General features: G+C 40.5%; 1 long non-coding RNA gene across 1 annotated transcript in view; it reads right to left on the bottom strand.

Moving 5' to 3' along the window:
• Positions 1-5826: 5826 nt before the first annotated feature.
• The window catches only part of LOC132320771 (uncharacterized), a 41859-nt gene continuing 24226 nt past the window's right edge, over positions 5827-23459 (bottom strand). The window contains exons 3-5 of the long non-coding RNA XR_009484589.1: positions 9828-9907; positions 7759-7864; positions 5827-6349 (exon numbers count right to left, since the gene is read on the bottom strand). This is a non-coding gene — a long non-coding RNA (uncharacterized LOC132320771). The remainder of the gene's footprint in view (positions 6350-7758; positions 7865-9827; positions 9908-23459) is intronic.

Genomic DNA, 23459 nt, shown 5'->3' on the forward strand with positions numbered 1-23459 from the left:
CCCAGCGAAGAGTCAACCTATCTAAGCCACAAGCTGCCAGTTTCTCCAGAATACTGTGGGAGACAGTGTTGAAGGCTTTACTAAAGTCCAGGTAGACAACATCCACAGCCTTGCCCTCATCCACTGGGCGGGTCACCTGGTCATAGGAGATCAGGTTGGTCAAGCAGGACCTGCCTTTCATGAACCCATGCTGGCTGGACCTGATCCCTTGGTTGTCCTGCACATGCCCTGTGAGCACCCTCAGGATGAACATCTCCATAATCTTCCCCAGCACAGAGGTCAGGCTGACAGGCCTGTAGTTCCCCGGATCCTCCTTCTGGCCCTTCTTGTAGATGGATGTCATATTGGCAAGCCTCCAGTCATCTGGGACCTCCCCCATTAACCAGGACTGTTGATAAATGGTGGAGAGTGGCTTGGCAAGCTCCTCCGCCAGCTCCCTCAGTACTCTTGGGTGGATGCCATCAGGCCCCATAGACTTGCGAGTGTCCAGGTGGCATAGCAGGTCATTAACTGCTTCCTCCTGGATCACAGGGAGTTTATTTTGCTCTCCATCCTTGTCTTCCAGCTCAGGGAGTTGAATACCCGGAGGATACCTGGTGTGGCTATTAAAGGCTGAGGCAAAGAAGGCATTAAGGACCTCAGCTTTTTCCTCATCCTTCGTGACGATGTTCCCCCCGCATCCAGTAAAGGATGGAGAGTCTCCTTGGCTCTCTTTTTGTTGTTAGTGTATTTATAGAAACATTTTTTGTTATCCCTTACAACCGTCACCAGGTTGAGCTCTAGCTGTGCTTCTGCCTTATGGGTAAGGATGAGTGCTTCTGCCTTTCTAATTCCCTCTCTGCATGACCTAACGAGGTCCTTGTACTCTTCTTCAGCTGCCTGCCCCTTCTTCCAAAGGTGATAAACTCTCCTTTTTTCCCTCAGTCCCAGCAAAAGCTTCTTGTTCAGCCAGGCCGGTCGTCTTCCGCGCCAGCTCTTCTTACAGCACATGGGGACTGCTTGCTCCTGTGCCTTTATGATTTCCTTCTTGAAGAAGGTCCAGGCTTCTCTGGACCCCTTTGCTCTTCAGGACCATCTCCAAGGGACCCTCTCAACCAGTGTCCTGAACAGGCCGAAGTCTGCCCTCCGGAAGTCCCTTGTAGTGTTTTTGCCGATCCCCTTCCTTACTTGGCCAAGAATTGAGAACTCTATAATTTTGTTGTCCGTAAGCCCAAGACAGCCTCCGACCTTCACTTCTCCCACCAGATTCTCTCTGTTTGTAAACAGCAGTCAAGCAGGGCACCTCCCCTGCTAAACTCCCTTACCAGCTGCGTCAGGAAGTTATCTGCCACACACTCCAGGAACCTCCGGGACTGTTTCCTCTCTGCTGTATTATATTTCCAGCAGACATCTGGTAAGTTGAAGTACCCCACAAGAACAAGGACTTGCGACTGTGAGACTTCTGCCAGTCACTTGTAGAACGCTTCATCGGCTTCTTCACCCTGGTTGGGTGGTCTGTAACAGACCCCCAGCAGAATATCTGCCTTGTTAGCCTTCTCCCTCATCCTTACCCATAAGCATTCAACCCTGTCGTCACAATCCTTGAGCTCTATACAATCAAAACACTCCCTAACATACAGAGCCACCCCACCGCCTCTCCTTCCTTGCGTATCCCTTCTGAAGAGCTTATAGCCATCCATTGCAGCACTCCAGCCATGCGAGTCGTCCCACCATGTTTCTGTGATGGCGACTATGTCATAGCTGTCCTGCTGCACAATGGCTTCCAGCTCCTCCTGTTTGCTGCCCATGCTGTGTGCACTGGAGTAGATGCACTTGAGCTGGGCTATTGATTTCGCCCCTAGCATCGGCATGCCACCCCTAGGCTCATTTCTAGGGAGCCTGGTTTCATGCCCTTCCCCCTTCAAATCTAGTTTAAAGCCCTCTCCATGAGGCTCACCAACTCATGAGCGAGAACCCTTTTCCCCCTTGACGATAGTTGAACTCTGCCTGCAGTCAGCAGGCCCAGTGCTGTGTAGACCACCCCATGGTCAAAAAAACCAGTTCTTCCGATGGCACCAGCCTCTGAGCCACGTGTTAACCAGGTGTGCTTTCCTGTTCCTTTCAGTGTTCCTCCCCGCCACTGAAGGGATTGAGGAAAACACCACCTGTGCACCTGATCCTTCAACCAGTCTCCCCAGCACTCTGAAGTCCCTCTTGATCATTTTTAGGCTACTTTGCTGAACCTCATCGCTGCCAATCTGCAAACCAACAGCAGGTAGTAATCAGTGGGCCATACCAGACCAGGGAGTTTCCTAGTGACCTCTCTCACCCGGGCCCCAGGGAGGCAGAAGACTTCCCTGTGGGTTGGGTCTGGTCGGCATATTGGGCCCTCTGTTCCCCTCAGCAGGGAATGGCCTGCGACAATTATGCTACTTTTTGTCTTAGTAGAGGTGGTTGTGATGCGTGGGGCAGTCTGACTCACCCTAGGTAGCCCCCTGGAAGGACTATCATCCATATCCTCATTATCCTGGCCCTCAAGTTCCAGAGCCCCATATCTGTTGTGTAGGGGCAGCTGGGAAGGTGAGGGAGGCCAGGAGGGGATTCGCCTGCTGCCCCGAGCAGGGACCTGTGTCCATTCCCCTTCGCCTCTTAGGTCCCCTCCTTCTGCCCGGCGGCAAGAGAGTAAGGGATCCTCTGCTTCTCGTGGAGCCTCCATCCTCTGCCTTTCCCTCAGGGACGGTAGGGCGTGACTCTACCACTGTTACAAACCAAATGAAGCAGCCATTCGGAAAAGTCAGTATAGGTTTACCAAAGGCAAATCATGCCAGACTAACCTGATCACCTTCTACAACAATATAACATCTTCTGTCAACATGGAGAGAGCAGTGGATGTTGTTTGCCTGGACTTCAGCAAACCCTTTGACACTGTTTCCCACAGCCTTCTTCTGGACAGACTGGCAAGATACAGATTGGATGGGTGGTCTGTGAGAAGAGTAGGAAATTGGCTCATAGGCTGCACTCAGAGGGTGATCAATGGTTTTTAATCAGGCTGGCAGCCTGTGACATGTTGGGTTCCCCAGGGATTGACAGTGGGCCCCTCACATGTTTAACATTTTCACAAATGACCAGGATGAAGGGATTGAAAGCACCCTCACCACTGGTGACACTAAACTGGGTGGTTAAGTGGACACATCAGAAGGGAGAGCTACTTTACACGGGGACACAAACAAGCTGGAAGAGTGAGATAGCAAGAACAACATGAAGTTTAATAAAGACAAGTGCAAAGTTCTGCACCAGGAACGACATAACCAAAAAGCCCAGTACAGGCTAGGTTCTGTGTGGCTGGGGAGCAGCCTTGCTGAAAGAGCCTTGATAGTCCTGATGGACAATAAGCCAAACACGAGTCAGCAGTGCACCACTGCAGCAATGGAGGCAAATCAGATCCTGAGCTGCATCTGCAGGGGCATTATTTTCACAGACAGAGAAGCTATCATCCCACTTGACTCAGTGCTTGTCATGCTGCACCTGGAGTACAGTGTCCAGTTCTGGTCCCCACAATTCAAGAAAGATGCAGACAGACTGGAGAGGGAGCAAAGGAGGGCCACAAAAATGACCAAAGGGCTGGAGAGACTGCCCTACGAAGAAAGACTTAAGGAATTAGGTCTTTTCTCCCTGCAGAACAGAAGGCTCGCTGGGACCACATCACAGTATTCCAGGATTTGAAGGGCATCTACAAAGAGGATGGAGGCTCTCTCTTCACAAGGTGCCACATGGAAAAGTCAAGGGGCAAAGGGTACAAGTTGCACCTGGAGAGATTTCATCTTGATATAAGAAAGAATTTTTTTTCAGTGAGCACCATCAGTCATTGCAACAACATCCAGTGATGGAATTGCCGTCACTGGAGATTTTCAAGATGCAATTGGACAGTGTGCTAGGTAATCTCATTTAGGCTCCCTTTCCCGTGAAAGATTGGACAAGACTATCTTTCAAGGTCCTTTCCAACCTGGGCTGGTCTGTGATTCTATGGTTCCATGACTTTGTCTTGTTTTTCTTCTGTTAGCAGGATGTTTTACTCTTGTTCTGTAGGTCAATCCCTGCTTCACCTCCGCAAGCAAAAAAAAAAAAAAAAAAAAAAAAAAAAAAAAAAAAAATTAAAACCTACAGTGAGAAGCTGTAATAAGTTAGAAAGATCTCTGCATGCACAAGATCAAGTGATCTCCTTAACCAGCCTACTTTTGACATGAGACACTACATCCTTAATATGGATATACTGCCATAAACATGGCATAAGGTGCTGGGCTCAGAGAGTTGGATTTCACTGCAGTCAGGCCACTGTCTCATTCATAAATCATTAAGGAAAACAGATTGTCCCTATTTGCTGGTCAGAGCTATTGTAATTTATAATAGTACAAGCAGACTCCTGTACAATGGAGGATATGAACACAGGGAGAAAAGCAAGGGAAGTCTTTTTCATTCTGAATAAGGATGGCAAAATACGCATACTGTTTTAAGATAAATACACTCTTTTTCATGAACAAGACAGCCCTGCTGCACCAACAGAGAGCACACAGGTTTTCCACATTTTTTCTTAAAGCCTTACATAGCAGGGAAGTAGTAAAATTAGTGAAGGAAACATTGTCTTTCAGGAAAGATTCTGTTCTTACTAATCTAATAATGGAGGTATTATTTAGATGCTGTGGTAACTTCACATATAGACTGGTCAAGTTAGTGTGATTCAGAAACAGCTCCCAGATAAAGCCTCACAGAAGGATGTTATGGCCAAGAAACACCTCATCATGTCCAGTAGAGAACTTGCAAACTGAAATTTTAATGGTGTATGCAGAGATGTGGGAACCTCCAGCAGCAGGCAGTAGCTCAGCAAGGATTTTAAAGCTCAATTATTTGGAATTTGTGTACCACAGATGTAACAGTGAAATGTCTAAGTTCCATCTTAGCTTCAAAGAAGCCATTTGCCTTTTACTTTCTTATTCTGATTTACTCAGGTGTGAGTTAATCACACATTTGCATTGACGAGTTTCTTCTGTACTATAAAATTTCTGCTCATACCATGATAGTAAATGGAGTCCTACTCAACCTAGGAGTACTAGACAGCTTGAAGATGTGCCAAGGTCCCTCTTCAGTCATTTGGTATACGGCCTGTGAATAACTGTTGTATACACTTTATCTGCCAACTATAAAACATCATAATCAAAACAATGAAAAAAATCTATGTTTCCTTATACTCACTCCGACAACATGTTAGAATTTTAGTTCCAAATAACAGGAAGACTAAACCTTTCTCATTTCAGAAAGACCCTCTTCAATTTTATTGCAATTGTAGTGAGTGGACAAATCAGCACACATGGGTAGCTCACCACATACTCGCCACTCAAATCTAACAGATTGTTAAAACAATGAGAAGACAGATATTTTTCATTTCCAAAATAAAACCTCAACAGTGAAATACCTGTACAGACAGCTTAAGCCATGCCTAAACATGTTTCTGTTTAACAGAACAAACCATTATGTTTGCATTTAAGTGTTTCATATCCCAATGTCTTTCTCATGACTTAGATGGGACATAAGTAGTCATTGAATTGCTATGCTAATTAAATACAGACTGATTACTGGTACCTCTATATAGTGTTTACTTTGGTTTTGAAAGAACTTCATTAATACTTTTTAATTCAGAAAAAAATATTTTAAGACTTCACCTTGTGTAAAGGCTATGAGTGGCCGATACATAGACATTAATGCTGGGTATTTTGCATAGGAATTCAGGGCTCAAAAAGACCCCTCTGTAATGGGGTTACAAAATGACAACAACAAAAAAACCAAACCCACAGAATGAAACGTTTTATTTGGAAGAAAAATTCACATTGGAATAAGGGAACTTGGATTGTTTTTCCTTCTAGGAGATTTTACCAGACACATTTCAAGGTCAAGTCAAGAGGAAAAGAAGTCAAAACATTTTGGATTCTGTCTCCCAATATCTGAAGGCATAGACTTGTAAGTATAAGTACATTAACCGAAAAGTCACTTGTCATCTGCTTCCTTCCCAGTCTTGCTAGCAGATGTTCCAAAGAAACAGTACCGTGAGAGATTTTCACAGGTGACCCCATCCTTGTGTATTTACGTGGTCATTAGAGAATGCGTGCACATACATGACCATATGTGAATATAATCTTTTTCTGAGAGTACACACAGCATGGAATGATTCCACTAAAAAATTAATCCTGTCAAAATTAAGTTTTAGAATGCTTCCAGAAGCCCAGTACTTAGAACATCGAGTGATAGCCTTCACAAACACTTTTATTCTTCATCCCCAATTGAGGTTCATGAGTTTCGCAGAACAATTTCAACTCTATACCTAAAAAGAGGAAATAATTTGGTGAAGCTAGAGGAGATTATCTGCCTTATTATCCAATATCTTAGAACAGTTGTATAAGGCAGACTATGTAACAACCAAGAAAGTGACATCTGTATAAAACATATTTCATGTTATTATGATCTAATCATCCACTGCAAATACAACAAATAAAGACCAAAACAGCATGCTTGTAATGCCCCTGTACTTGTTTCATGTGTTTCATTTGTTTGTAATTTCATACATAATTAACATGAAATAGAATTTAAAATTACATATGGGGCTGAAGCAGACATTAATGAGCCTTTGTCAATGTCAATAATTAGTTTTTATGCATTTAAATCTTTTAATGTTTCATTAATGAAAATTTAATGGACAAAGTGGACTTCAATGTAAGCTTTCCAATCCCACAGCGCAGGCAGCAGCAATTACTTATCTACTGTATAAAATAGATCCAAGGCTGAACTATTCAATCATATGGTGGATATGACAATGAGTCAGCTAGAGACTGCAGGGATTAGCATTGAAGATGCTGAAGATGAAATAAGCTGCCTCACTCCCTCTTTACTCTTTATTCAAAAAGCATCAGTAGGGTGCAACAAATGTGTTTATACGACAATATCCCAACATTTGCCAAGATGGTGATATTAACATTGTGACGAACTGCCTGGCTCTACAGCAGCAGGAGACCAAAACCTTTTTTTCTTCTTCTGTAAACCAAGATTACATCCTTCTATTATTATTAACTGCAATGCAGTTGTTTCACAGTAGAAAAATCTCACAATCCTGCTGTGGCTGAGTAATGGGCAAGGAGGTTTCTCCAGACTTTGCTATCAACATGATATGTCTTTTCCTCCTCCCACAATGCACGGTTGAGCCTATTGGGTTCTATCAGTATGCAGACTGAGATTTCGTGTGAATACCCAGAACAGTGTCATAGACGTGCACTTACTTTCTATCTTCCATTTTTGGAGCCTAATGTTGAACCCCAGCAGGTCCACACTGGGTTTGTTTAGATTAATTATACAAGAGAATGTCACATCATCACATTTGCAGGCAAGACCGGATGCAGTACAATAACTCTCCATAAATCTCTGTCATTTCACAGTTTCATACTAGTAATTAGTGACTGTAAACTGTACTAGTAAGAATTAAAGGATGGCCTTTCTCACTGGGTCACCTGTCTTCCAAGATGGTGTTATACAGAGATCATGAATGACAGCCTGAGACAGTTCAACTCAGTCTTGTGTGGCTCCCTGGTTCAAAATATTCAATCACAGGAAAGCAAAGGAGTAAAGTAGAAATAACAATACAACTGAATGGTGAGGTTAGACAGTGAGATGCAATCATTCTTGTGATTAGTTCATCATAGTACAGTTATACAGAAATGACTCTTAACATATTTTACTTACCAGAGCACAGTACCTTCACAGCTTTTTCTTGTTTGGTTGTTTGTTTTTTTTTTTTTTTGGTGATCTAATCCCATGTAGGAACATCAAGATGGTTTTTGAGCTTCTCCTGAAAGTAGGAATGATAGAAGCACTCCTTGAAAATTCATCATGTAATGCTGACAATAAAGTTTTCTCAAAGAACACATTTCCTCATGTCTTTAACTTGTGGTCCTATCAACAACAGTTCTTAACATGAGAAGTGTCTGTTTAAATCAAAGTAGGAAGTTCACATCATCCTAAGCACAGAGGAAAGAGATTGAGAGAAGATAGCAAAAATAATGAGGGCCAGTGGAAAAGGAATGCAGAAGTCCTGATCGTTTAAGGTTAGTTGTGATAATCCAAGTGAACACCTCAGAAATGTAATCTATTTTGTTTCATTTCTTCAAAATTAAAAAGCGCACTTCATCCTTAAACACTCATATGCAAGTATTCAAGAACGAAGTAACAATGCTGACAATACAGTGATATGAAACAGGCCACTGGCTTTGAGGGGAGAAAGAAGTCCTAGTCAAAATGCTTAAATACACTAAACATGACTTCATTATTGTTACAAAAGGGAACAAAAGGGAAAGTGAAAGGGGAAAAAGGGGAAAAAGGGGAAAAAGGGGAAAAAGAGGAAAAGGCAGTGCTACTTGTGTTATTAGCTACATCTGTTCTGCAGTTTAACACTGTAAATAACTGCTATTTAAAGGCACAAAATAAACAAAAAACAACACCAAAACTGAGTCAAAGATGTAAAACCTTATGGAAATCATGTTCAGCAGAAGACACGTTAAAAAGACAGGTATTGTGGCTTTTAACACACAATCCTCCCAAACCAAGCCTCAGCTTGTGTCATGGGAATCACAACCATAGCAAACTCACAGTCTTAATGATGATCCAGAATTTGCGCTACAAAGAGGAAAAATATTTTTGTTGCAAGAGTCTGAGAGAGCTTCAAAGGCAGAAGGTTGCTTTTAATCCTGCCCAAAACTATTTGGAGAAAGGGGGTTTGTAGTATGCCACCTATTCAGAGTCTGAGATATTCAAGATAATTCAGTCCTGCCCCAAAACCAAGAGGATATTCAAATATGCGAAGACTTCTGTCATAGGAGGAACAGAGACAAAATAATCTCAGAATGGCAAATCAATGATTTAGTTGTGTGCCAAAGCTGTTAATTAACGTTTGCATAGACTTAAGCTGTTTGTTTAGAAAGCCATTAGTTGAGAGAAAACGGATCCTGATGGACAGTAGATTCAGTCCCACTGTTCATGGTAGTCACTAGGGTTACAGCATATTCCATTGTTTAACTGTTTTGGTAAATCATCTTCTGATCTTTGCTTAACAAAAGCATCGTCACTCTTCAGAGTGTCTAAACCACAAGATAACAAAGCTGAACACAAGACCTGCTACCCTTCCCCGGATTACAGTAAGACTGTGCCAATTATCTGGTTCCTCCTGGGCATGATACGGAACAGTAAGAGGTGCTGTCTGAAATCAATACATTTACTCTCTCCTTGCTAAACCAATGCAACTGAAACAAAGCAAGGAAGTATAACTTACACTAAAACTAATAGCTGACTGGGTGCTTTCCCTGAGAAGGGATAGGAAGAGGAGGAAAATAAAGTCAGGAACAACATTTCAATTTGTGACCTTAAACATTACTCCTGGTTGTAACCTGCAGTTAGGTTCTAGGCTTTATGCAAGAGCAAGCTATCCTACTGTTGTGTAAACACCAAAAATAAGTGCATCTCAGCCAACTATTATCTATGGAAATGCTACAAATGTATTCCCTTTTGCTAGCACTGGCTAACCAGTTTATATTCAGTCAACTGCACAAGCTGGATTCCCAGATTTGCAGTACTAATATTTATATCTTGCTCAACATAAAGAGATTTTTATTGCTTTTCCAGACTTAAAAGACACAACATGGAATATTAGCTGGTTATGCTACCCAATCAAGTAGAAACTATTATCATAGCTGAAACAGAGCAAGTAGATTTGCTGCCCTAAAACCGGACATGAGTAAAGCCATAAAACATGCAAATACCATATCAACCAGGTCCATGCTGCTTCACTTGGAACTCATAAACGAGTAGCTCTCATCTGCTCAAGAAAAACTCTTGCTTCCTGAAAAATGGAAAAAATATTTCAAATCCCGGAGGCCACTGAGTAGTACATTCTAGTGATTCTGAATGAATTAAGAACAGTGTCTAACAATATTCAAACTTTTCCTTGAGTCATTTATATTTGAAGTTCAATTTTACTTCATCGGTACACATTTAATACAAAATTATTTGATTTTAATGAAATGCTTCAATACATCTGCAAAGAATGTTTCTGATTTCAATTAGAAGGAGACCATTTTACTTGCGGAGGGAAACAAAATGCTATACCATGTCACACATTCTGATCTCCTTTCCGGTTCTTTGACACCTTTTCTATGAGCAGACTACCATTAAATTCCTGACACCTACCATTAAGAAGGAGGCCTGAATCAGGATAAGTAAGATTGTGTCACTGTGCTTTGTTTTAATAATGCATATAACAAAGGCAACATTCCCCACCCCCTTTTTCTTTTTTATTAAATAAAAAAATCTCAGTTCTTACACTGTATAGCCTTATCTATTATTCAACCAAGCAATTAGACATATGCACATCCTACAAAGTTTTTCTTTCACAGAATCACAGAATCACTAAGGTTGGAAAAGACCTGTAAGATCATCAAGTCCAACCATCAAGACAGAATAAAACATTAGTTAAACAGATTCTAAAAGGAGCAAAAATCTTTTTGGCCAGTAGGCAAGCAAAAGAACAGTTTAATTTCTTCACCTCATCAGAGAAACAAACTATCTTTTTTTCATTTCTGTTCCTGCAGAATTTTAATAACCTAAGCTAAATAATCATTCTCATGTAAAGTCTTTAGATCCTTATTCCACTTTACCATCTTCAGCCAAGAACTTGGCTGCAGACCTTTCTGAGTTTGTAGAAATAGCACATACATATTTAGGAGGGGGGGGGGGGGGGGGGGGGGGGGAAGAATAATAAAAAAAGAAAACTAAACCAATGAGAAATTCAGGAACAAAATGAAAGTCTTGTATGTTTTGAAACAAAACCAGAAACTAAGCAGTTTGCTGTGGAAGTTATCTTTACAACTGACAAGGTCAACATAATTTGTCTTTTTTAATGATAGAAGCATCAGATTATAAGAGGATAAAAAAAATACTTATTTAGTCACCATGACACAATTTTATCTCCTGACAATCTTCAAAATTCCAACAACTACAGAACAACTTAGGCTTTAAGGTTTTTTTCAGATGTGTTCGTAGCATGTTTATTCTATATCTATTGTTTCCTGATTGAAGAAAACAGTGCGAAAATCACTGAATAACTTCTATTATACATTTTTGGTAGAAGACAGAGGTGATGAATACATATGTTTGAAGATGGTTCCAAAAAACCTTATTATTGCCAAAAAAAATTAATTTGGAATCTGCATGTGGAATCATACTGATATTTAGTATAACATAATTGCCTTTAAAATTTTGTTGTCACAAGACAATAGTATTCAAGTGAACCCCAAATTCCACTTTTTTTTTACACAAACTGGAAAATATGATTAAAAAGGAACTACTGCCTACAATAATCAATCAATTAGATTATGACTACTTAGTTTACCTAACTTTTTTTTTTTTTTAAGGTTAGCTCTATTTGTAACAGTTAACATGGATGAATACAGAGATTTTTTTAAAAACTGTTCATATACTGTTGAAGAGAAAGTTTTACCCAGGTTACAAGAAATCTCTGAGCAAAGCAATGGCTGGCCTACTTACAAGCAGTCTCAGATGCAGTATGCAGAGTTCAGTATGTAGGCTACAAATTTAATCCCACAGAGTGAATATAACTTTCAAAAAGGTGACTGGTCAGTGACCTGTGTCATCTGCAAATAAATTCCTATGGTTCTTCAGCAGTGCATCTGAGCAGATTCCTGCCTTCACTGCAATTTTAATACCATTTTTATTGTGGTTGTGTAAGCGCGCCTCATTTAAAAACTGTTCCTCTCATGCAGAAACCTCTGCAAGAAAGGAAATAATTTCTCACTAAAGCTCTCTTATCAAAATAGCGAAGGGACAAGTACCTCTTCACCACCACTCAAAATGAAAGTAACAACTTGTCCATTCCATCTTACCCAGGTTCTACTGCAAAAACATCAGCAGGAATTTTATATATATATATATATATATATATACACACACATATATATATACACGTACATACATATATATACACGATCGTGGAAAGCCACATACATTTCCCATAGAAGTCCTGACACAAACCTGACCTTAAGTATGCAATTAACTCATAAACAAACTAATATTTCACAGAATCACAGAATCACAGAATCACTACGGTTGGAAAAGACCTGTAAGATCATCAAGTCCAACCTGAAAAAAAAAAAAAAACCAAACAAAAAAAACCCAAACAAACAAACAAAAAAAAAACCACAAAAAACACAAACAACCCACGCAAGCCAACCACCACACAACAACAACAAGGCACAACACACCAAAAACCAACCCACCCAACACCACACAGCACCATGTCCATCAAGCTACATCCCACAATGCCACATCCACACGCTCCTTGAATACCTCCAGGGAGGGTGACTCTACCACCTCCCTGGGCAGCCTATTCCAATGTTTCACCACTCTCTCGGTAAAGAACTTTTTCCTAATATCTAGCCTGAACCTCCCCTGGCGCAACTTGAGGCCATTTCCTCTAGTCCTGTCACTAGTCACTTGGGAGAAGAGGCCAACACTCACCTCTCTGCAACCCGCTTTCAGGTAGTTGTAGAGAGCGATAAGGTCTCCCCTCAGCCTCCTCTTCTCCAGGCTAAACAACCCCAGCTCCCTCAGCCGCTCCTCATAAGACTTGTGTTCCAGACCCCTCACCAGCTTTGTCGCCCTTCTCTGGACACGCTCCAGCACCTCAATGTCTTTCTTGTAGTGAGGGGCCCAAAACTGAACACAGTATTTGAGGTGCGGCCTCACCAGCACCGAGTACAGAGGCATGATCACCTCCCTGCTCCTGCTGGCCACACCATTTCTGATACAAGCCAGGATGCCGTTGGCCTTCTTGGCCACCTGGGCACACTGCTGGCTCATCTTCAGCCCGCTGTCAATCAACACTCCCAGGTCCTTTTCTGCAGGGCAGCTTTCCAGCCACTCTTTCCCAAGCCTGTAGCATTGCATGGGGTTGTTGTGGCCAAAGTGTAGAACCCGGCACTTGGCCTTATTGAACTTCATCCGGTTGGCCTCAGCCCATCGATCCAGCCTGTACAGATCCCTCTGCAGAGCCTTCCTACCCTCAAGCAGATCAACACTCCCTCCCAACTTGGTGTCATCTGCAAACTTGCTGAGGGTGCACTCTATCCCCTCATCCAGATCATCAATGAAGACATTAAACAAGACCGGTCCCAAAACTGAGCCCTGGGGGACTCCGCTTGTGACCGGCCGCCAGCTGGATTTCACCCCATTCACTACAACTCTCTGGGCTCGGCCATCCAGCCAGTTTTTTACCCAGCGAAGAGTGTACCTGTCTAAACCACGGGCCGCCAGCTTCTCTAGGAGAATACTGTGGGGAACAGTGTCAAAGGCTTTGCTGAAGTCCAGGTAGACAACATCAACAGCCTTCCCCTCATCCACTAGGCGGATCACCTGGTCATAGAAGGAGATCAGGTTGGTCAAGCAGGACCTGCCTTTCATGAACCCGTGCTGGCTTGGCCTGATCCCTTGGTTATCCTGCACGTGTCCCGTGAGCGCCCTCAAGATGAGCCTCTCCATAACCTTCCCCGGCACCGAGGTCAGGCTGACAGGCCTGTAGTTCCCCGGATCCTCCTTCCGACCCTTCTTGTAGATGGGCGTCACGTTGGCAAGCCTCCAGTCATCCGGAACCTCCCCCGTTGACCAGGACTGTTGATAAATGATGGAGAGCGGCTTGGCAAGCTCCTCCGCCAGCTCCCTCAATACTCTTGGGTGGATGCCATCAGGCCCCATAGACTTATGAGTCTCCAGGTGGCATAGCAGGTCGTTAACTGCTTCCTCCTGGATCATGGGGAGCCTATTTTGCTCTTCATCCCTGTCATCCAGCTCAGGGAGACGGATACCCTGAGGATACCTGGTGTGGCTATTAAAGACTGAGGCGAAGAAGGCATTTCCACTCTAGGAGGCTATGTTCGTGTCCACTCTCTTTGGAGTAGAAAATATTCTAGTGAGTTCAAAAATATTTCTTTCCATGGTAGGAGACATGCCAACAGGTCTTAAATTTCTTATCTGTTTTAGAATGTCTCTTCAATTTAAGAATTGAAAAAAGAAAGACAAGGATGCAAATTTGGTGCTGCTTGGAGTCTTTTCTAGGGTTTAGCAGCACAGTTTCCTTTTTTTTTTTCCCCCCAAAGCAATTTCTTTCACGTGTCCCAAAATCTGACTAAAAGAACATGGCTAAGAATCTTCCTGTAGTCACCTAGCAAACACAGCTAAAACATCTCGAGTGGATCAAAAAAAAGAGGAACTTACCAGGACGAGGTTTATAGTTCAAACAATGCATGTGATGCTTTCAAAGTAAAGAAAAGCTACAACAGATTATATGCAGATATTTTAGGAAGAGACTTGCTTAGTTTATTTTCAATGAGCTCTTGGTATGCTTCAGTAGTAGTATATAGCATTTGCATGCCTTTTTACATCTTCTTTAGAAATTATTTTAAGCATCACATCATTCTTAAACTATTATATGAACTAAAACATTGCTGAAACTTACTATCTTAAAGTTTCTTCTTAAATTTACAGAAGTGCTCTGTAGCCCAACTATCTCTGCTCCATACTGGATACTCATTCACCTCCAGTACAATAGATCCCAATTGTCCTATGTTTTTCACTGTAAACATAATGAAGTATAGCATACACTAGCTTCAGGCCAGTACTCTGTGTATCCAGCAGTGCTTTTAAACTCCAGGCACAAGATCAGCTAAAACCAATCCAGTGACTATAAGCATATTTCTATTGATTTAATTTGCAACTTAATTTTCATCTGGGAAATAGAAGCCTGATTTCAAAAACTTAGAATCCAGAAAATAGGAGGCCTGCATGTTCTTGGTCTAATTCATTTATCAAGCATCACGTATGAAATCAATACCAGAAATATGCATGCCTGAGATTCATATCACTAGACCAATTCTCCTCTTCCTGTAACAACTTCCAGTGCATGTAGCTAGCAATATAAAGTCTTCTCTCTCAGTAGCTATGTTCTGAAAAAATTCCTTCCACACCTTTACCTTTATTATTAAGTTTCTAGAACATTAACTTTGCATTTGTTCCTTTTTTTGCAAAACAGAGGTTGTACTGATTTGTCTCTGCAGTAATGCAAGATGACATTATTCTTGTTTTACTGTAAAGAGGCAAAAAGTAAAATACTCCTTTCATTGCAGATTTTCAGAGCACTGCAAAGGGCTAGGAGAAGAGAAATAAGTCAAGCAGCTCACTAGGCTTTTATCAGAAGGGAAAGACAGTGGGTTTGAAGGCTGCAGTTTTAACACATCAGTTTAACAAGACAACTGTGGCTTCTTTCTCTAGTGGAGGCAAATTAGGTCAAAAAGGACAAGAAATCTTATGAAAAAATAGAATTTTACATAGGGATACTTTAATTTTCCTTGTCTTATATTGCATAATACCAGACATACTTTAAAAATATATACAGAAATACATTTACAGCACACTCACGCATCTTCTCCCAGCAGTATGTTATTCTGTAGAGGATCTGACAGAGAAAATGCAAAGAGCATGAAAATTAGCTGTATGTTTTTAATGACAAAATACATACACTTGTATGAAACATATGCTTTCTATCAGCCTGGGGAGTACAGTTTTGAAGATAAGTGCATAATCTGCTGCCTGGAGTTCAAAGTGCTTATGCAATCTGCAATTTTAAATTATGCTATACAGTCAATAATACCAAGGCAGTCCCTATTAGTTTTACACATAAACTTTTCTATTCTTTCTCCAACTTTCAACTTCCACACTTCCAATAGCAGAAATTATCAGCACTGAAAAGAGATTTCCTATCCCAGAATTGACACAACTGCCTTTTTGTATTTTATTTCTTATCTACTATAAGCATCATGAAGGGAATTTAAACCTATGGATAATGAGTCATACTTCTTTTAGATGATACATAGCTCAGCATTGTAGTTCATACTTATGCCAAGCCTGTGGCTAATTACAAATACCTCTTATGAAGTAAAACATCTGTGATTAGAACATGAAGGCCTCCAAACTTCTTAAATGGTATGCACCATAAGAAATCCAGTCTCTGTTACTGTCCCATCATGTTTGCTGGCTTTCAACTGAAAGCTAAATAGAAGACTTAGCTGTACTCTGAAGAGAATCAAACAAATTTAAGAAAAAAGATCTTACAATACATCAGTAATATTTCTACAATTAAACATATATTAACAACATGTAGGTGCAAAAACATTACATACAGATATATTCTCCTAATGAACTGCTGCTCTGTAGAGTTTCATTTTCGTAACTCCAAAATTAGGCAGCATGTTCAATGATCATTATTAAGTGATCCTAGAACAAGAATAAATTAGAATATGCTGAGGTTCTCACAAAGGAACATATGGAAAATATTATCTATCAGAAAAGCATGGCCTAAAAGGCTCTTAAAGGAAAATAGGAATCTCATCTTTGAAAAGCAGCCAGGTGTACTGCAGTCACATAATTTGGTCACTGCTGTGACTGGCAATATAGGTGGGGCTGACTGTAGATTGTGTATGAAAGTCTGCAATGAAAATCACAGTCACCCTTACTTCAGAATCTGGGATGTGGGTTTCGGTGCAGTATTATATATGGCTACATATTTAAGTATCATTTTACTATCACAACAGGCACCACCACCGTCATCTGATTTAATGCCTTGCCTTTGAGGTTCAGTTGTAACCTGGGTACAAAACTTCAGTACCAAAGCTACAAAGGAATTTGAAAGTGTCTTATTCACGCACTTCCGCTGCAATAGTCCATTTAATTTTACCCTGTTTAGTTGCTTATTTTTGATGCTGAGCATGAAAAGTTACATAATATTAATTGAAGCAGCAAAAGAATGTAAAACATTATCAAAACGAGGCAACCCATTATGTGCACCTTATACTTGAATACCAACTAATTGTATGTTTTATCTTCTATTTCAGGATGAAAATGTATGTGATCTATTTTGCCTTCTAAAAATTTCATCAGTCTAATTTTTCCACTACTTTGTATCTTGAATAGTTTTTAAAGATGCATTAAGGATAGATAAAATCAATATTCCTGACATGCATTAACTTCCATTCAAATTCAAATTAGAATTTGAATTTCAAACATCAGCCCTAACATTCAGGTACAGAGAGTATCAAAAAGCACACAGCCGCCAAATCACCAGCACTGCCTAACTTACTTGGCATATTTTTGCATAAGACATACTACAGTGAAAATCCTCCCTCATTTTTTAAATGGGCCCTGAAGACAGAAATCCTTTTTTAATTTCAATAAGTGTTTTCTTTTTTGTCAAGCATCTTTTCAAATGAAATAGACAACATAGGCACAGTTTTCCTAAAGATCACTTTCACAGTTGAAGAAGTTTTAAGAAGACTGTCTGTAATTGACAATACAGTCATTATTATTTTCACCAATATGATTCTATTCATTTCAATTATACCAGCTTAGAAATGAAGCAGCAAATTACACCCTCTGGAAACTACAGAACAAACTGAAAAATCTGTCACTTCCTATATTACATGGAGCTATTGTCTTATCTCTGCTTTCACCTACACTTTAAGGACTAATATTTTTGAGTAACCTCAGATTTCACATCTGTCAGTGAGAGGTTCAGAACCTAAAGCAAGAGGACTCAAATCATACATTTATTTATTTTTTTAAGAAAGTAAAAAACAATTTTCTGATAATGAAATCTATAGCTTCATTATTTTCTCTGTTTCTCTCAGGCACCACTCAAAACCTGTATGCTACTGAGAAGGAATTATTTTAAAGATTATTATATTTATCGATAATCTGGATGAGGGGATCAAGTGCTCCCTCAGCAAGTTTGCAGATGACACCAAGTTGGGTGGGAGTGTTGATCTGCTTGAGGGTAGGAAGGCTCTGCAGAGGGATCTGGACAGGATGGATGGATGGGCCCAGGCCAATTGTATGAGGTTCAACAAGGCCAAGTGCCGGGTCCTGCACTTAGGTCACAACAACCCCATGCAATGCTACAGGCTTGGGGACGAGTGGCTGGAAAGCTGTCCCGCCGAAAAGGATCTGGGGGTGTTGGTCAACAGCCGGCTGAATATGAGCCAGCAGTGTGCCCAGGTGGCCAAGAAGGCCAACGGCATCCTGGCCTGTATCAGAAATAGTGTGGCCAGCAGGAGTAGGGAGGTGATCGTGCCCCTGTACTCGGCGCTGGTGAGGCCGCACCTCGAATCCTGTGTTCAGTTTTTGGCCCCTCACTACAAGAAGGACATTGAGGTGCTGGAGTGTGTCCAGAGAAGGGCGACGAAGCTGGTGAGGGGTCTGGAGCACAGGTCTTATGAGGAGCGGCTGAGGGAGCTGGGGTAGTTCAGCCTGGAGAAGAGGAGGCTGAGGGGAGACCTCATCGCTCTCTACAATTACCTGAAAGGAGGTTGCAGAGAGGTGCATGTTGGTCTCTTCTCCCAAGTGACAAGCGACAGGACTAGAGGAAATAGCCTCAGGTTGCACCAGGGGAGGTTTAGACTGTATATTAGTTAAAATTTCTTTACTCAGAGAGTGATGAATCACTGGAACAGGCTGCCCAGGGAAGTGGTGGAGTCACCCTCACTGGAGGTGTTCAAGGAACGTGTGGACGTGGCATTGTGGGATATGGTTTAATGGGCATGGTGGGTTTGGATTGACGGTAGGACTTGATGATTTTACAGGTCTTTTCCAACCTTAACAATTCTGTGATTCTATGATTCTGTGATTTGGTGTTGTTTTGCTTTTTTTCCTGCCAAGAATTTCTAGTTAAGTATTGTTGAAGGTATCTAACATCATGGATATTTATTTGTACTGCATGAATAACTGTTGCCAGGCTATTTTATCGTTAGTTACAAATATCAATAATATCTGATCTTGTATAGACATGCCTAGTCTTCTCATTCACAGCATGAGCCTCTGTAACTTACTTATCAGAGATAAATGTAAGTGTGAAAAACATGTATTAATCTTGAGTATGTCCTAAAGCACTGCTGGTTAAGTATACACATCTCACATAGAAGGAATCTGAACTACATGTGACAATTAATTATCTGGAAACAAGGCCCATGAATACTTCAGACAACCTAATAATTGATTATTTAAATTAAATTTAGACAAAAATAAAGATCGAAGTTACACATGCCCGTCTTGAATTGCTTGGGAAATAAAATCTTACAATAGTTATGTCATGACATTAAAGCTCAGTTTTCTTTCTTACTGGCTTTCTTTTCTTTTTTGTGTTAGTCATCACAATGGAAGACAAGTATGTTTTCAGTGTATTTGGAAAATAAATTCCAACGAATATACCAAATTCAAAATTCAGCAAACTGCAGCAAATTTTCCTGCCCACATCTTTATTTCACCTCATTCAGAAAACCAGAGAAAGTTAATCATGGAAATTAGAAGATGTGGTGAAGAAAAAAAATCAGTGAATTCCTTGACACCTACAGAAACAACTTTGTTTGCTCACCTGTCATTTTGGTTCTTTGGAGATTATTATGGTTAGTATTTAAATAAAGACTGCAAAAATAGTAACAACCTACAGATGTAAGAAAAATATAATGGCTTCCTGTTTAACACTCTGTTCCACATTTTATTTATATGAAATAAGCATACTTATGAATAAAAGCATATACTTCACAGACAATTACCAGTTGTGTAAACTGTGATATTTTTAGCCCTTCGGAAGGTTAATCTATGATTTACCAAAAAGGTAGTTTTCACCTGGTCTCCCATCATGGAAGACATCTCAGGATCTGTCTCAGGAGACATTCTCGCTGGAAACTGGAACTGTGTGTCTCTAAGAGCTTGGCTAGTAAATCTGGTATACTTGGGATGGGGACACACACACAACACATACAACATCTATGTTTCAGTTTCAAAGATCCTATTGCTGCGTGCTTCAATTTACAAAAATACATCTGTCAAAGTAACAGAACAAATCTTGCAGTCTCCAAGACTTGCCATTAAGGAGTTCCACTAGTACGAAGTAATATGGATTAATGCAGGTTTTTTCTTCAGAGCAGCAGGCTACAAAATAACATCAATATGCATGCCCAGATGGCCCTCACACCTCCAAAGGGGCACTCTCCCACTTTGGAGCCTGAAATTCCCAACTGAGGCTTAGAACAAACCTTGTTCTGTTCCATGTGATGGGCTTTTTAGGGGCATGCAGCTGTGACAAAGACATTGCTGGTATGATGCCTCCTATTTACAGACATGTTGGTGAATTTCTGATGGCAACTGAATACTTGATTTTGCCACTGACAAGAAAGCACGGCAGTGCCTTTAGAGCAGGAAAAAGGGACAAATCACATCTATTTTTTCAGGTTTTTTCCCTGCATCTATATTTTATTGGCTGTCACAGGCCTGTTTAGTACTCTAACAGATAGGTACAACAGTGGCAAAAATTCTGATCTCAAGAGTTCTTAATACTGCAATGGAAGTTCCTAAATCTTTTGTGTTAGCTTCGACCGGCACAATAGGCAATCTCACACATCTGTTACTGGTACCCTATGGAAAGCAGAAGCTATCATGAGATATAAAGTCACAATCTTCAAAAAGCCAGACTTTTTTTTGTCTTATAGTTCTCTTACATTGTTCTACATGCAAGTGTAAAATTGATCTGTGCAAACAGCTGAGGGAAGACACAGGTGGATTACAACTTGCTACTCTTGTGTTCAGTTTTGGGCCCCTTACTACAAGAAGGACATTGAGGTGCTGGAGTGTGTCCAGAGAAGGGCGACGAAGCTAGTCAGGGGTCTGGAGAATAAGTCTGATGAGGAGAGGCTGAGGGAGCTGAGGTTGTTTACTCTGCAGAAGAGGAGGCTGAGGGGAGACCTCATCGCTCTCTACAATTACCTGAAAGGGGGTTGCAGAGAGGTGGGTGTTGGTCTTTTCTCCCAAGTGATAAGTGACAGGACAAGATGAAATGACCTCAAGTTGTGCCATGAGTGGTTCAGGCTAGATACTAGGAAAAATTTCTTTACTGAGAGAGTGGTGAAACACTGGAACAGGCTGCCCAGGGAAGTGGTGGAGTCACCCTCCCTGGAGGTGTTCAAGAAACGTGTGGATGTGGCACTGCAGGACACGGTTTAAATAGGCGTGGTGGTGTTGGGTTGATGGTTGGACTTGATCTTACAGGTCTTTTCCAACCTTAATGATTCTGTGATTGTGTGTGTGATTCTTATCTTATGCCAGGCTTCCCCCTCATTCTGCCTCCCAGCCTTGACGATGCTGGCATATGGGTAGTTTCTTCAGATGCTCTGTACAAAGACTCAGGACTAAAGATTAGATACCCACAGTTGCAGTATGTCCCACAATGTGTTCATTAACAGTGTCAAGTTTGTGTCCCAATTTGTGGCAGGTGCCAGACCTAGTTTTATATGTTATGTATTCACTCATAACTGTGCAAGAAGTCTGACCCATCCAGAAAAAATGTAAAGTTTACTGCTCAAAAGCAAGACATCTGTACAAGAGAAACAATAACTTTAATGCTTTCCAAACTTTTTAGGGCCTCTGTACATGTTCTTTAAGGATGGCTGTGCATGCAGAGTGAATAGGCCTAAGTTTTTTAGGCTGCTCAGAGCCCAGGCTACTGCTTGTCCCTGAGAATCTGAAATCTTGGAAAAAATCCATTGCTTTAAAAGAAAAAAGGTCTGAAGAAAGGTATGGTAACCCACTGATTGATGAAGAGGACGAAAAATAAATCCTGAAAAAAAAAAACTTGGCTAGCCATATTTTCAGAGTTCAAAAGCCTACATTTTGATTAAATCTGAGCTTCAGTCAAACACAATAAATACAGGCTTTGCATTTCTGTGATACCCATCAACTTATTTTACCACATGAGGAAATTGACAAGCAAAGACCAAAATTTTAGATGAATCTTAGTTCTGGGTGTCTCCAATGTTGAGTATTCATACGCAATAAACTCTACTGACAAAAACCTGTCCCCCACAGAACATTTTTGATTACATAAGAATCTGAGGCAGAACTGGGAATAAATACCTGTGTCCCAAGCCAATCCTTAACTACAAGTTGATCCTTCTGCTGGGAGGCTTAAAACTATATCATAATGACACTTCTGTTTTCCTATTCGCACTCCTGTAGCTGTTCCTGAGGACTCCAATCTGAAATCCAGGCTAAAACTGATGTATTTTATTAGGTACCAACTTCTGAAATGTCTTTTGAGAAATCAGTGTACAGTTCTCCTTTACTTTTGATTCACTTACTAATTTCTCTAGCTATTCTGCATGGGTCTTCTTAAAGAGATGGTTTTAACCCATTTTTAACATGTAAGCATTACCAAAATAAGTGAAAAAGTATCCCTTCAACAACTTTCTTCCCAGAATAAAGTACTGAATAAAGTCTAAATATCTTGTTTACACACAACTACATGCAGACAGCTTCTGCTACCCTCAATATAGGTAGCTCTTATTAACACTCTTATTATTGTTATTGTTGCTCACAATACTGTATGAGTAATTAAAATCAACCATAAGAGCCTTGCATTTCACATGACAAATTTATTTACAAATCATTTACTAGTCTGCTTTCAAGATTTCTATAGGATTGATGAAACAAGTAAGAATTACTTTCTGGTACTTCTGACTTTAGAAACTGTGAAAAATAGTTTAATATTTCATATCAAAAATATAAAAATTATTTAATTATGTAAAATATTTTTGTATTTTACTGTACATAAAATATATATTATTTCTTTTGGTATATCTCAAAAAATACTATATGTAGTATATGTCAAAATACAAAATATAGCAAAACATTTAAGTATATATTAAAACATTTCAGTATATAATTTTTCTATACCATTTTTCTCTGCAAAGAAGGGTACCTCATGGTCCCCCTTCTGTCTGTCATCACCATAACATACTAAATCTTAACCTTTTCAGTTCTTTTCTTGTGCAGTGCTATCTGCAAAACAATAGTAAAATCCTATTCTTCCTGAATCTTCAGTCTACTAATTTTATTTTAGACTACATTGACTGGAAAAACTGGCAACTGATCATGGCACATGTTCTTAACAGATGGTATAATACAGCTGCAATACTAACTCATATTTAGCATAATAAAATTTCTTACATTTAACATTTAAACAATTCGAAGTATTCTGAGGAATCTACACCCTTCAGAGAAGTCCTGTCAAAAATCTGACTGCACCCACAGCCCTGGCCAGGCACTGATCAGGCGTGAGTTTCAGCACCACAAGAAGAAAAGGGTATAATAATAAAGAAATACTTGCAGTGGGGTGGGGGGGTGGAGACAAGACGAATTTTGTGGATTTTCAGCCAGGGGTAAGTTACGCTGAGGAAGTTCCCTGAGCTCAGCTTCTGACCAAAAGCTTTTGGGCAGAGCTG

This window comes from Gavia stellata, chromosome Z, assembly GCF_030936135.1.
Source record: "Gavia stellata isolate bGavSte3 chromosome Z, bGavSte3.hap2, whole genome shotgun sequence".
Classification (NCBI taxonomy): Eukaryota; Metazoa; Chordata; class Aves; order Gaviiformes; family Gaviidae; genus Gavia; species Gavia stellata.